Here is a 14,050-nt window from a genome sequence, read left to right as displayed (position 1 = left end):
AAAAATGTCGTGATTCCTTCACTCGTTGTCTGGGAACACAACCCAAGCAGCCATTACATTTGTCATCATAACGTACTTGGGCAAACAAATTACTAGTACATAATAAACGTAATTACCAGGAAACAGGGATGGTGTATGACTGGATTAATGACGGGCATTGTGAAGCGCTTTGTTCTGTTTAATTAGAAAAGTGCTATGTAAGTGCAGCCCATTTACCATGTAACCAAAGACAGGTTGCATTCTGACACATGCGAAACCTTCTCTTGTAGTGACAAATGATGGCATGTTTTGTTAAGTTATAGGTGGAGGTGGATTGTTGCCCCAAAACGAGACATCAGAGCCCAACTGCTGACAGCGTTATGCAGCGTTATTATGGAACCCACGCAACTTCTAGGCAAGACCCGCCCTTCAATAGCATTCACCCACTACTATGGGCCAGGCATCCATTCTTACACAAGGTTACATAACCCGATCTGTTCAGGTCCTATCCCCTGACCAATCGGCTATCCTAACCATAACCACTCGAGGTCAATGCCTAACCCCGACCAGTAGAGCTGCTTCAGAGGGCGGGACTTGCCTAGAAGTTACGTGGGATCCATAATAATGCCATTATGCAGCATGTAGGAATTACAGCAGTACAGGTGAACATTTTAAATCCTCCCTAGTTGTTTCTTTTACTTATTTACTTTTCATTAGGCAAACTGTGAATTACATATTTACTTTTATATGCTTGTGCTGTGTTATGTAATCTTTAAGGAGAACTGTTGTCTCTATGTGAGTTTGGATAAAATCCATTTATTATTCATAGCGCATTCTGAATCACAAACAGCATCCTAAGATATAAAATTTGTTTTGGTTAAAGTTGCTTCCCAGCCGCTCTTGAAAAATCATTACCTGATTTTCAGGCAGTCGAAGGCAGGTAGTGTATGCATCTGTGCTTTCCATTTTTATTCCAGCTCAGTCTCACTGTGAGTCACAAACATAACATCAGCTCATTTTTGTTGCATAATAACTGACGTCAACCCTGTTGAAAATGTCTTATTGAGAATTGCAACAGCATCTGATATCAGTTAGTTAAATCACAATCAAAACAGCCCCGACTAATAATGTATAGGGCTGTCAAACTATTTTTTTCTTAATCGTGATTAATCGCAGAATGTCAATCGTATGTTTTATCACATGATTAAAATTCAGCTATTTTGCATTTTGTAATTTTGTAATGCATTTTGTAATTGTAACAAGCGCTTCAGTTAATTATTTCGATTTTTGTTTCATCCACAGGTCTGTGGCAACTTGCACTCTCCAAAATAGTGCTTTGAGTCCGTTAGCATCAACCTGATTGTGAACTGTGTTATTCATCTCCATGGCTGCAGCAGGAGGTAGGAAGTGTCTGTGGCTTGACAACAAGTAAAGGTGCCTCAAAGGGTCAAAATAGTAGCAGCCAAAAGATTCTAGAGCGTAGTGATTCTTCGTAGCAAAGATTATTTGGTAACAGCACCGGTGCCGGTGTAAAATAAAGAATCTTTGGTGCACGCGATTAACGTGATGAACACAGTTATAACGCATTATCCTCTGTCTTTAATCTCATCGCGATTAACGCGTTAATGCTGACAGCCCTAATAATTAAATAAGTTAGATAGGTTGGGATTTCCCGAAAGATTTTTTTTTAGGCTGCAACAAACTGAAATATTATATAAATATGTGTGACACATTATTTTTATCATAATTTTAGCTCAACAAACTTCATGATTATGATCACAACAGTTGGAATCTAATTTAAAAAAGAAGAAAAGGAATTGCAGAACAAACACAATACAACACAATAATGTTAACTCAAGGTCCACTTACTAGCTTTTCCTGGAGCTTTCAGCCTGATTTTGTGACACTAAAGTCGCTGCAGCCTCCATTCTGGTCTTAAAGCAGTAGATCGACGTTTTTAGAAATAGCTTTCTTGCTGGGATTGATACCACTCTCATATCTGTCAATTATTATGAAGCCAGTTTAGCTTAGCATAAAGACTTGAAAACTGGAAACAAGGGAAAACAGCTCGCCTGTTTTTATCATCTTTGGACAACATAAATTCAAAGCTTTTAAAATGTTGGTTCAAATAAAACTGAACCAGTTACAACAGCGTTTGTGTCTGTATTAAAAAGTAATACTGCTACATTTCTAAGAGACAGTCTTTAGCACTCAAATCCACCATTTTATCATAACATGTCAACACGGTTTGCCTTGATCAAGTACATATTCAGCAGTGCCTTCATTTACATGACATCAAGCTGAGTTTCCCCCCGTATCTGGCAGATTCACAATTTTGCAAATAGCTGTTGTTTTATGGTAATACAGCTCATTACTTTGCATTGATCGGTTGAATAGTTTGAAAACTGCAAAATGCAAGCGTGGTGCGTTAGGAGCATTTTATTTTTATATTTTTCATCCTGATTTTTTACAATCTGCCACTTGATGGTTTCACACACTAATCCGGAGCATTAGGTGCAGCGTGTCGTGTTTTCACTAAAGCATCATTCCATTATTCATAAATGAAAATGTAGAGTAAATGGGATGAACGGATGGAAACTAAGGTGAAGTAATCCGGTCATATAAAGCAGAGAGGCAGTGAAGCAGCTTCTCATTTAAATCAGGTATATTTTAAACTTAAATTAAGATTTTATTTGTTTTATCAAAACCAATGTCATTTGAAGAACAGCAGAAAGCCGCATTTACACCTAGTTTCAGTGTGTAATGTAAATGAAGCACATGAAAAACATGAGCTCTGGTCGCTACGTAAACAGGTGTAACGTGTAATGCAGAATATACAGCACTTTAAACATAATGAAGTGGCTTCTGTCTTTTATATACAATTTGTGCTTTTCAAAAATGATTTTTCAAACATAATGGTAGGGTAGAAGTCGTGGTTAATCTTTTCATACAGCCAATATTTACTGGATTGATATTCTGCTATCCTGACTTCTGCTACTGGAAAAAAGTTAGTTTAAGGTGGAGAGTTGTTAAAGAAAGAGTTGGACATTTTGGAAAGTACACTTATGGCGTTTTTCCATTACATGGTACCTGCTCAACTCTCCTCGAGTCTACTCGCCTTTTTTGGTTTTCAATTCCGAAAAAAAGTCCCTGGTACCTGCTAAGAGGTACTTTATTTAGTACCACCTCCGTCGAGGTTACAAGCGAGCTGAGGCGATACCAAAAGGTGACGTGAAAACCTGCAGACTACTGACTGGTCGGAGAGAATCGTCACTAATCCCTGCGTCATCATTGTTGGCGACAGACGGGGGGTGTCCTGAACAAACTCGCCATTTTTAAATAGTTTAGCCAGTGTATTTTTTATTTTTATTTTGCTGCCTCAAGCTTCTTCTGAAACAAAATGTGTCTTCTGGCTGTGGCAACGGCCACATGCCAAGAGTAAAAAACAACACACCTTCGACGTTCTGTGTATTTGTCGCGTAAGGTCACGGCTGTTCAGGGTGCGAACTACGGGGGAGCTAGGGGGAGCTCGGCTCCCCTTAATAAGACATGGGCTCCCCTGAAAACGTGATTTGTGAAATTTTGGGGGGTCTCTAAAAATATTGACAATGTGTCATTTTGACGTGCAATTTCAGTTTTGTGTAATGTGATCATCGTGGATTATAATGTGTAAAACTGCAAAAATATAATTCATGCGTGATGGTGATTTAAACCCAATTCACTTCAATAAAGAAAACTATACATGTTATTCTTGTTATGAGCATCAAGGCGTGGCGGCGCTGCGGTGCAAATCCAACTCATGTTTAGTAGGCTACATGTTAACTCAAAGATTCGTAGAAAAAATATAAACATTGGAGGCCATTAATCGGTGCGCAAAGTCCTTGAAATCCATTCTGCAGTAAGCATCATATAGCCATGGCAAAAAGAAAACAAGGCAGTTTAATTAATTTTGGTTTTACTAAGAAACTGTGTAGCGATGACGTTAATAGCACGACTAATTCACCTGCTGCAAGCCCTGTTAGCACACCTCCCACCGGGGTGACAACGCAAGAAGAAGCTGAAGAAATAATGTCCTCTCTGGCTGAAGATGATCCTAACCCCTCTCGCTCCTCTCTCCCGTTAAATTGGAACAGCCAGCAGTGGAGAGACTGGAAGAGCCCATATACATGGCTGTTTGTTAAGGATGGAAGCTTGGGGTGCGTCGCTATGGTCTAATTGAACGGAGGAATTGTGGTATTCTTCTTATTGTTTATATATTTGTGGGTGGCTGTTTGCCCTATCTATTCCTTTCAATAAAGTATGATAGGGTAAATCCTGTATAGTGCATACACTTGTAGCTGTTATGTATCTTTGTAAGTCATTGTAAGTTGCAAGCGCCCACTCCCCGTGGAAAAAAGTGGGCTCCCCCGAAGGCCACGGTATAGTTCGAACACTGCGGCTGTTTCCTGCGGTGTCGCTATGACGACCAGCCACGCTCTCCTAACGCAAGAGGTGGTACTAAATCTGCAATGGAAAATGGAGGACGGGGCACCACGGTCGAGCCGAGTAGAGTAGAGCTGGTACTAGCAGTGGGTAAGCGCCATTATTTCCTTTTATAAGCGACCTCTTTCCAGACTAGAGACCTCCATTGGTGGAGGCAATTAGAGTTTTGATTTAAGTATTATAATTCTTTTGAACTTAAACCTTTTTTTTATAGTGAAGTTTCAACAAATCCCCCACTAGTTATAAATGTTTGAAAAGCCTACAAATGAAAAGACTTTAAAATATGTTAATCCATGCCGTATTTATTTAACAAAATTACTAAACTGGTGTGGCTTATAAGCCAATAAAGTTGTGCTCTTTTTTTGTTTTTAAACTAGAAATTTGGTGTTAAAGGCTATAAATAAATCCTGACCAGAATGGAGATGTGTGGCTGGGTTTTGCATAGTAATGAAATACACATCTCCCTTCAAAACGTTTACAGTTTTTAGATAAGATCATTGAAAAAAAGAATCATTCCCTTAAGATTACACAATTCTTTCCAGGTTTGGCAGCAAAAATAAAGTTTAGAGCTGACGCAACAGATAATAGAAAAAAAAATCATGTGAATGTATGCACGTTTGCACATTTGTGCATCTGTGATTCATGTGTTTAGCATATTGGCATTTATGTGTGTGCAGTGACTTTGCTTTTGTAGATGTGAGGTTTTCTGTGCTACATGCTTTTGGGTTGCATTTGTATTTATTACATGAATATGTTGTTGATTTATTGATCAACCACACTGAAGCTGGCAATCCAAAACATTTTGGATGTTTTTTATTTTCATATTTTTCAGTTTTGTGGCTGATATTTTTGTTTTTATTTTTGGGTAGTCTGGATGATACGTCATGCTAAAGGACACCTTGTGAAGACTCATTTTTAAGATTTATATTTTGGCCTCTTTTTTTGTGCAGAAAGGGGGGAGAGAGTAGGAATGACATGCAACAAATATTTTGAATGTTTTGAATCCATCCAGTCACAGCCAAAATAAAATCATGTCTAACAGAAAACATGAAAGAAGTGGATCAAATCTGGTGAAAATCTGTGACAGTGCCCTCACACAAGTACAAGGAAAGGTCACCACACTTGTGTGACCGCTGCACACCGGACAGATTAGCCCTGACATTTGCTGGACGGCAACATATTTAGCCCGGCAGATGAAAATGGAAACAAGAATGATTGATGGCAATAGATTATGCCAATCTCCGTGCCGTAGATCATTACCTCCCAAAGAGAAACGGGGGATTTTGACATTTGCCATGGCAATATGGCCCTTCGGTCAAAGTGATGCTGACAACTTTTTTTTGCTCAAAGCTTGGGAAATATCAGCGTAATCAAATGTTTGCGTTGCTTCTGACACACATGGTTCAACGTTTGCATCATAAATATTCCGAGTTTGTTGCCTTGTTAGGATGCGTTTTTGAGAGGATAAACTGTATTATGGCTGCACTCAAGAGACTACAGACTATAGGCTAAATGACGCACCAGCAGTTAAGAATATGTACGTCCTCTGATAGCTTGTCTTCCTTTGTGGTCCTGTAGCTGTTTCAATGGACAGGAAGAGACATCAGTCCTGACCACGTAAAGATAATATGAAATAATATTGAAGATGACCCACCAGTTTAGCACTACACATTCACTTGTATGCTACAGTATATATTACATGCTTCATGTGTTGTGTGCAGTTCTGTCTGATATGTGCTAGTAGGGTTAAATGACGCGTCTCATATGTCTTCCGCTGCAATGCGTTGGCGATGAGTTTTGGATTTCTGTCTTCTCTTGAGATGAATCATACACTAGTTAATTTGGTACAAATGATGCAATAATCTACCACCTGGGGGGAAGGGCTTGGGAATCCATAGAATATGATCAACTTGCTTTGACATGAAAAGTTCTGCAGAGAAATGGCCCTGTGACTAATATATTATTGACCTTATTGGTAGTACAATTTAGTCATACTCTTTTGAACAACTCCTTTAATGCCTAAAGTGTTGATTCTGTCTCCCCCTGCAGACCATTACATCCCTCTCCCGTGGTTTGGGCTGCATGTAATTACTCCTAATGTGTAATAACAGCTAATTTTAGTTTCCAGTCTGTGGACCTGATGGCTTTCACATCTGTGCAGACAGCAGGGGACTGCACCAGTTTGCGTAAAGAGAAGGTAGACTTTGTTTAAAGTTGGTGTAGTTTCACATTGAGTTCTGTGATGTATCGATTGCTGTACTTAAGTTATTTTAGGGAGCATGTCCCTCGAACTTTAAGGAACTGACTGCAGTCAGACCATGATTTTTCACAGTTTCTTTACACAGTTGGTGTTTGAGTCTGAAGTTTCTTCTGTCCTATTCACTGTAATGAATAAAAAGGTGGAAAAGATGATGCAACAGAAACGGGACGAAAAAACTTTCACAACCCTTTATTAGATTTTTACCACTATGCTCTACTCTCAGAGATAATAGATTTTTTTCTCCCCCACTGTTTTTATATATATATATATATATATATTTCAAATGTGATATCAAAATATACTAAAATATCAGCTTGTATGCTGAGAAAACATAAATCTTTATCCACAAAAGGGTTTCATGTGTCCAATAAAAGGCACACAGCCGATGAAAGAGAGGCTCTCTGGTTATTGTGTGATGAGTAGTTGAGAGTACAACATTACACTCTGATTGGTTTATTTAAATGTGCCAGAGTGACAGCACATTCAGGGATGGTCATTTTCAAATGATCACTGTAATCACACACTTGTTGTAATTGGCGATCTGATGCGACAGCAATTGCAATCAAATCACAGGATAGGCAACACTGACAATTATTCACTGAATGCATGTGAATTGAAGGCATTTGTGTTGATTTTGGTTAAGGGTGGTCCTGATTGTTACTGGTGTTTAAATGCAATTTTAGTAGCACTTTGCTTCCCAATTGTGTAATTCAGAAATGGAACACCAACCAAGATTTATTTTTGTCTACATTTCTTGTTCCTTTTTATTTTGTTTGTTTATTGGTGCAAAAACAAAATAGAAGTGACTTTACAGGTACGACAATGATAGAAACAGGAAAAAGAATAAATGTGTGTGTGTGTGTATATATAAGGACAGACAAAGAAAACAAGGTGACATGCAGAACCTGACATGATGTATAATAGATAATCAAGTGGGTATCGTTCAGTTACATTTTTATAAGATCAAAAATTTCCTTTTGATATATGATACTTATGCAGAATATCAGACTTCTAAACCTCATTATCTTAAATAATCTCAGATGCACATACTCTTTGCCACATTGCCTATTATTTGTTGATATTTGCTACACTCAGTCCTCTCATTCATAAAAAAAAAATCTGTACTGTAGTCACCGCCTGTAAGAACCTGGTACACCGAGATGAAAATATATTTAAAAAAGGGGAGAAAACATTTGACAGTGGCTCTTCATTAGTCTCTCTCTGTCACACTTGCATATATATACAGTAGCAGTTTCTACCGTTTTCCTTCAGGGCACGTTGTTAAGTGTGGGAATTTGCAGGCTGCATCTCTGTAAATGAGAACATTGCTACGTTCCTGTTCACCTCAGCTAACTGAAACCGTTTCTAAGGGGAGCTGATGGGTTGATTTGACAGTCAAGTCAGCCACTGTGCATGTGAAATAAAGAAATATACTCTCTTTACATTTACAGTTTATGTAGTAATTTAGCCATCTAATGATGTAGTAAATTAGTTCTACTTTTAAACTCACTAATGTATTCCACAGTTTTCCTGCAGCAGAATAGCTGGGACGTGAGTCACTCTCCCGTCAAGAGTTTCTTACTCATCAATCACAATTTAATTAGTTTGGGTTTCAGTAGATGTCTCCATCCTGCCAAGAACAGAACATTTGTGAGAAAGAGTTCAACATTTGGTGTGAAGTTAGAGAAAAAAATCGAATATTGGCCCAAAATACAGGCGTCTGGCAGCTGAATACATTTTCTAACGGGACTCGGGTTACAAGCAATGATTGGCTGTGACTGCGAGAGGACACAGTGAATGAATAAATTCCTTCTGCTGCTTTTCAGTTTGGGACTTTAAGGAAAGACCCAGCGGCCGCTGTGAAACCTCTGCAACTTAATCAAACGGCTTGGACTTTAACCGTGACTCATTTTAGAAGTTCATGCAGGACTTGCATATCAAACTACAGTATATGAATAATGGCCCTGCATATTATTTTCTCAAATTAGATTACATCAAGTATTAATTGAACTCATTTGGATTAAATTGAATTTGCTCAGCCATTTCCAGAGCGGATAGGAAGTGCTGTGCAGTTGTTTTGGTTTAATATTTCTCTCCCATCTGGGTGTAGATTTGATTGACAGATACTAGACTGCTGGGCTGGCCAGTGCAGAGACCATCTCAAGTACAGTTTGCAACCATAATAAACCAGAAAATTGTGTGTGGTTTGACTACTTCTTGACACAACTTGAGATACTTTAAATCCAAGACTTTTGCAGCACTGTGATCAAAACGGTCTCTGATTAGCTCATTCGCCCATGAGTTTATAGAAAAAATACAGTCAAAACTTAAACCTAAAATACTACAACTATGTAGTCTGACTTCAAAACAGAAATGGTGCTTAAGGAGGTGCAGCACATTAAACACTTAATGGATGATACACTAAATAGCGAGTAAGTGGCATCCTCAAATGTAGTGCAAAATTAGTCACATTTGATTAATTTATGCCACCTATATTACATTTAATAACTGGGCCAAGTGGGTAACTGCCACAGGTTCACAGTGTGCGCTTTTGGTACACATTTGGTGCAAATTTGTGAATATGCAGGGCTAAATTACAATATAAACATTACAGTAGACAAGGGGCATTAAACAGATCTTACGTTATTACCTAATGTTGAGGCCCTGCATTGTGAAAGTTTTCATATTTTCAGTATTGAACTTTATATTCTCATTTGGTGCATGCCCCTATATCATTTTTTATATAGGGGCATATATATAAGTTTTTCATGCATAGAAACTTGAGTATGAATGGGAATGGGTAGTCTGGAGTATACGTCCTGCTAAAGGACACCTTTTGAAGACTCCTAAACCTTTAGCACCACCTTGGCACGACCCATAATTATGATTAATAATTCGTCCCTACCTGCAGATAATTACAGCTATTTGTATATTTCTGTATGTATGTAGTAGTTGATTTGCTAATTTGTGATGTAGAAGTAATTGTCATAAGGCCAATTTGAGGATACTTTTATGATGAATGATGGTATCTATCGGAGCCAGCGGTGTGAGACCGGGTTATGACTAAGGTCACTCCAGATGGAGTTTGCGGGACTGTAGGTGCTTGCAAGTCAGTGTCATCAACATAGATCACGGAGCCCCCTGAATGACCGAGCCGCTCCGCTGCTTTTTAACTGCTGCTACAAAGACGGAGAGGAAGATGGAAGGAGAGGGTTGTGTTTTTGTGCGTTTGCAGGTAAATGAGACAAAGAGGAGGAAGAAGGAGCTTTAAAGGCAGCCCTGACGGACTGTTTGGTGTTTAAGAGCACAAGTAGTGGACTGGCTTGGACACCCTTCAGCGGCTCCTTGATTTATCATAAGTGGAACACGTTAACGCTGCATTTAGTGTAGCCAGAAAGAGTACCCATCTTCCCCTCCACTCCTACACCACCTCGTGGTCGTTATGTCATTTGTTTATGATCCACGGCTCTCTCATAATGGCCCGTTTGGCGTAATGCTATCCATCAGTCTTCCCAATGGCCTACTTTCACATAGACACCTTTCCCCCTCCTATGTGATGCATTAACAGAAAAATGTGTTAAACCAACGATTGACTTTGAAATAGTGATATGAGGACGTAGGTGTGTTTTCAGAAAGGCAGAGTCATTGCCGCTGAAGAGGACCATAATGCGTTCTACGACTATTTGGCAAGTGCATCTGGCTTTATGTTTTTGCAAGATCTTAACGTGAGTGAGAGGGGAAGTTGAATGCATTTGGAAAAAAACTTTAGGTAATCGACACAGAGAGCTAAAAGTGGCTGTAAATCTATTTCTGATTCAGCACACGTAGCAGCAGTATAGCAGGCTAGTTGAGGCTTGTAAATGCCTGTCACTGCAGTACAAAAATCATACTTGTGTGTGTATTATCAGCCAAATGAAAAATGAACTTCTAATCTCTTATCTGCTGCACTTTCCTTTTGGCATTTTGCATTAAAGCTGTTTGTTTTTGCCAGACTCTTCATAAAGTACATGCTCTTATCCTTCGTTTTCACAAAAGTAGCTTGGTCACCTTGTTAAAATTCCTAATTTTATCTCTGGGCCATGGCTTGAAAATGTCAAGGTATCACATAAATCACGCTGCTATCTCACAGAGCGGCTAAAATGCTGAGCATTGTCAATGGGCAGAAATAACTCCATGTGAGCACAATATCTACTGACATTTGGTGTCTGGAGCTAAGAGATCAGTGTCTGTTTTTCTAATAATGACTCGCAGAATTATTTAGCCTTTTGAGAAAGTTATTGTATGTGGCAGAGGGTGTAATATAAGGGATTGACTGTTTCATTTTGGTGCGACATGGCCTGACTTCTTTTACAGGCCCACAGCCACTCTGGTTAGTGGAAATGTCATAACGCTCATGTGCCGATCACACAAGATCAGGTCGCAGCGTGAGGTGGGACTGAACGAGGCCCAACATAACAAAGCCAACATGCTGATGCAGATGAGTGGCAGCAGATACAGATGTGTGGGAGGCAGGGAGGAGGGACTTGTAATGCTCCAATGACAGGTCGGAAGCATATTCTTAGCCTTTAAGCATGCAATTCATTAAAATAAGTATAAATGTTGAAGAAAAGGAAGTAATTGCAGCTGCAGGCACTAAATAAAACTTTTTTTCTCGATTGCTTACGGACATTGTCCGAAGATGCACTTTCTCACACGTAGCACACAACAGAAGATTGTCTGTGTCGGACGCGTTCTGACTTACTAGAAATACTCTGTTTGGGTTAGGGGTGGCGCCTGGTTAGAGGATGCAAGAGGCAGGACATGGCGCGGATTACACCATAGTCACGTAGCCGGTTTCTAATTTGGTCGTAAACAATCGAGTCTCTTGCCATTCCTTGAATTGTTTTGACAATTTTGGGGTTGGCCCTTACTGACAGAAGTTCCCAAATCTCATAGTCTCTCCAGACATTTTTGTTGTGTCCTTGTGTAAATAACTCTTCTTTTTCTTCACCCTCGGATGTTTTTCTTCTGGTTAAGTGCCAGCCGCATGACAAAACGTCATCAACACGCCCACTCGCTCGCTGTGAATTATCCGGACAAGGAGCTGCTCTATTCACACATGGGCTCAGTCGGACATTACACAGACTTTGTACTTGAAGCTAGCAGGGTAAAGTCTGTTCAGTGTCCGATCCAACTGATACAGACATTTCAGTTCTCACGTACAGCTCCTTCGGGTAATGTCTGGATAAGTTCAGGTTTGCAGTGCATGTGTGAAAGGGGCTTAGGAGTGATGTGTCTATTTTGGCTTTCATATTTTGGTTGGATCAATCACACACACAAATACTTAGGCTTTGTTCTTGGTTTTTGTTGTTGTGGTTGTCATGTGTCTAATGATCACTTCTAAATGTCAGCATCTACTCCTTTGATTTCTGAAAAGTACACTTTGTGATCCACATGCAGGTGTGGAGTCTCATCTTCTAGGTGGACATTGGTGTGTGCCTTTTCTGGCATTTTTCTCCCCTCCCTTTTCTTTTCTCTTGGAGCATTTTCAATCTGGCAGGGCTGCCACAATGTTTTGGAGTGACACCTCAAATAGTATGTTTTCATCTGGTGATCTGAGAGCTTTCTTGGTTCAGTTTTGGCCAAGATGTAGTGGAACATGCAAGGTTTTCTTGGGCTCCCATTAGGCATCCTTATGAACTGAGCCAGCACAGATGGTCGTTCACAGTGGTGGACACTGTGGTGGGAAAGTGTAAAGATGGATTCAGATGTTAGAATAGAGTTAAATATGTATACCCAATGCCTCAAATTTGGGTAATATTTTTGTTTGAGTGTTGCTGTCAGAAAGACTTCCTCAGGGTCGATTCATGTGCCGAAGAAAAGAAAGCAGTCTTAATGTGGCTGCCAGATCACCAGTCCATCAAAGCCTGCCTAAGACACCCTGCCAACACAGCACTTTTGGTGGTGCATCCTCTGTTTTACTTCTTTGACTTAGCCGTAAAACAGCAGGGCAGTGATTGGCTGATGCCAAGTTGTACATCTACACTCGGTGGGCTTGCACATCACTGCAATCCCTCAACTTAGCCCAGTCCATGTGGGCTGTAAAGAGATCTGGCAGGACTCCTGGCGATGGCGAAGCTGTTTAAACACGAGAGCTCACCAGGCTTTGACACACACACACACACACACACACACACACACACACACACACACACACACCGACAGACAGACAACCCCTTTTTTAATTTTTATTATAGGAGCAATGTGACATTTACTTTCCACATTATTTGGTTTGAAGTAGATGGAAAAGAAAAAAATCTGTATATGTGTGTGTATATGCGTGCAGATAGTTAGATATGATGTATGTGTATGTATACAGTGCCTTGCGAAAGTATTCGGCCCCCTTGAACTTTTCGACCTTTTGCCACATTTCAGGCTTCAAACATAAAGATATAAAACTGTAATTTTTTGTGATGAATCAACAAAAAGTGGGACACAATCATGAAGTGAAACGAAATTTATTGGATACTTCAAACTTTTTTAACAAATAAAAAACTGAAAAATTGGGCGTGCAAAATTATTCATCCCCTTTACTTTCAGTGCAGCAAACTCTCTCCAGAAGTTCAGTGAGGATCTCTGAATGATCCAATGTTGACCTAAATGACTAATGATGATAAATAGAATCCACCTGTGTGTAATCAAGTCTCCGTATAAATGCACCTGCTCTGTGATAGTCTCAGAGGTCCGTTTAAAGCGCAGGGAGCATCATGAAGAACAAGGAACACACCAGGCAGGTCCGATATACTGTTGTGGAGAAGTTTAAAGCCGGATTTGGATACAAAAAGATTTCCCAAGCTTTAAACATCCCAAGGAGCACTGTGCAAGCGATAATATTGAAATGGAAGGAGTATCAGACCACTGCAAATCTACGAAGACCCGGCCGTCCCTCTAAACTTTCAGCTCATACAAGGAGAAGACTGATCAGAGATGCAGCCAAGAGGCCCATGATCACTCTGGATGAACTGCAGAGACCTACAGCTGAGGTGGTAGACTCTGTCCATAGGACAACAATCAGTCGTATACTGCACAAATCTGGCCTTTATGGAAGAGTGGCAAGAAGAAATCCATTTCTTAAAGATATGCATAAAAAGTGTCGTTGAAAGTTTGCCACAAGCCACCTGGGAGACACACCAAACATGTGGAAGAAGGTGCTCTGGTCAGATGAAACCAAAATCGAACTTTTTGGCAACAATGCAAAACGTTATGTTTGGCGTAAAAGCAACACAGCTCATCACCTTGAACACACCATCCCCACTAAACATGGTGGTGGCAGCATCATGGTTTGGGCCT

General features: G+C 39.9%; 1 protein-coding gene across 6 annotated transcripts in view; it reads left to right on the top strand.

The window, feature by feature from the left end:
* LOC120554444 (neural cell adhesion molecule 2-like) overlaps window positions 1-14,050 on the top strand; it is a 395,781-nt gene that overhangs the window by 45,864 nt on the left and 335,867 nt on the right. For 5 of the 6 annotated variants that reach the window (XM_039793328.1, XM_039793327.1, XM_039793326.1 and 2 more), the window contains exon 5: window positions 1,282-1,379. The exons of the other annotated variant lie outside the window; for it this stretch is intronic. The gene's annotated coding sequence lies outside the window, so the exon portion shown is untranslated. The remainder of the gene's footprint in view (window positions 1-1,281; window positions 1,380-14,050) is intronic. 6 annotated transcript variants of the gene reach the window in all.

Source organism: Perca fluviatilis, chromosome 24, assembly GCF_010015445.1.
Source record: "Perca fluviatilis chromosome 24, GENO_Pfluv_1.0, whole genome shotgun sequence".
Lineage (NCBI taxonomy): Eukaryota > Metazoa > Chordata > Actinopteri > Perciformes > Percidae > Perca > Perca fluviatilis.
This window is presented reverse-complemented; position numbering and strand designations above follow the sequence as displayed.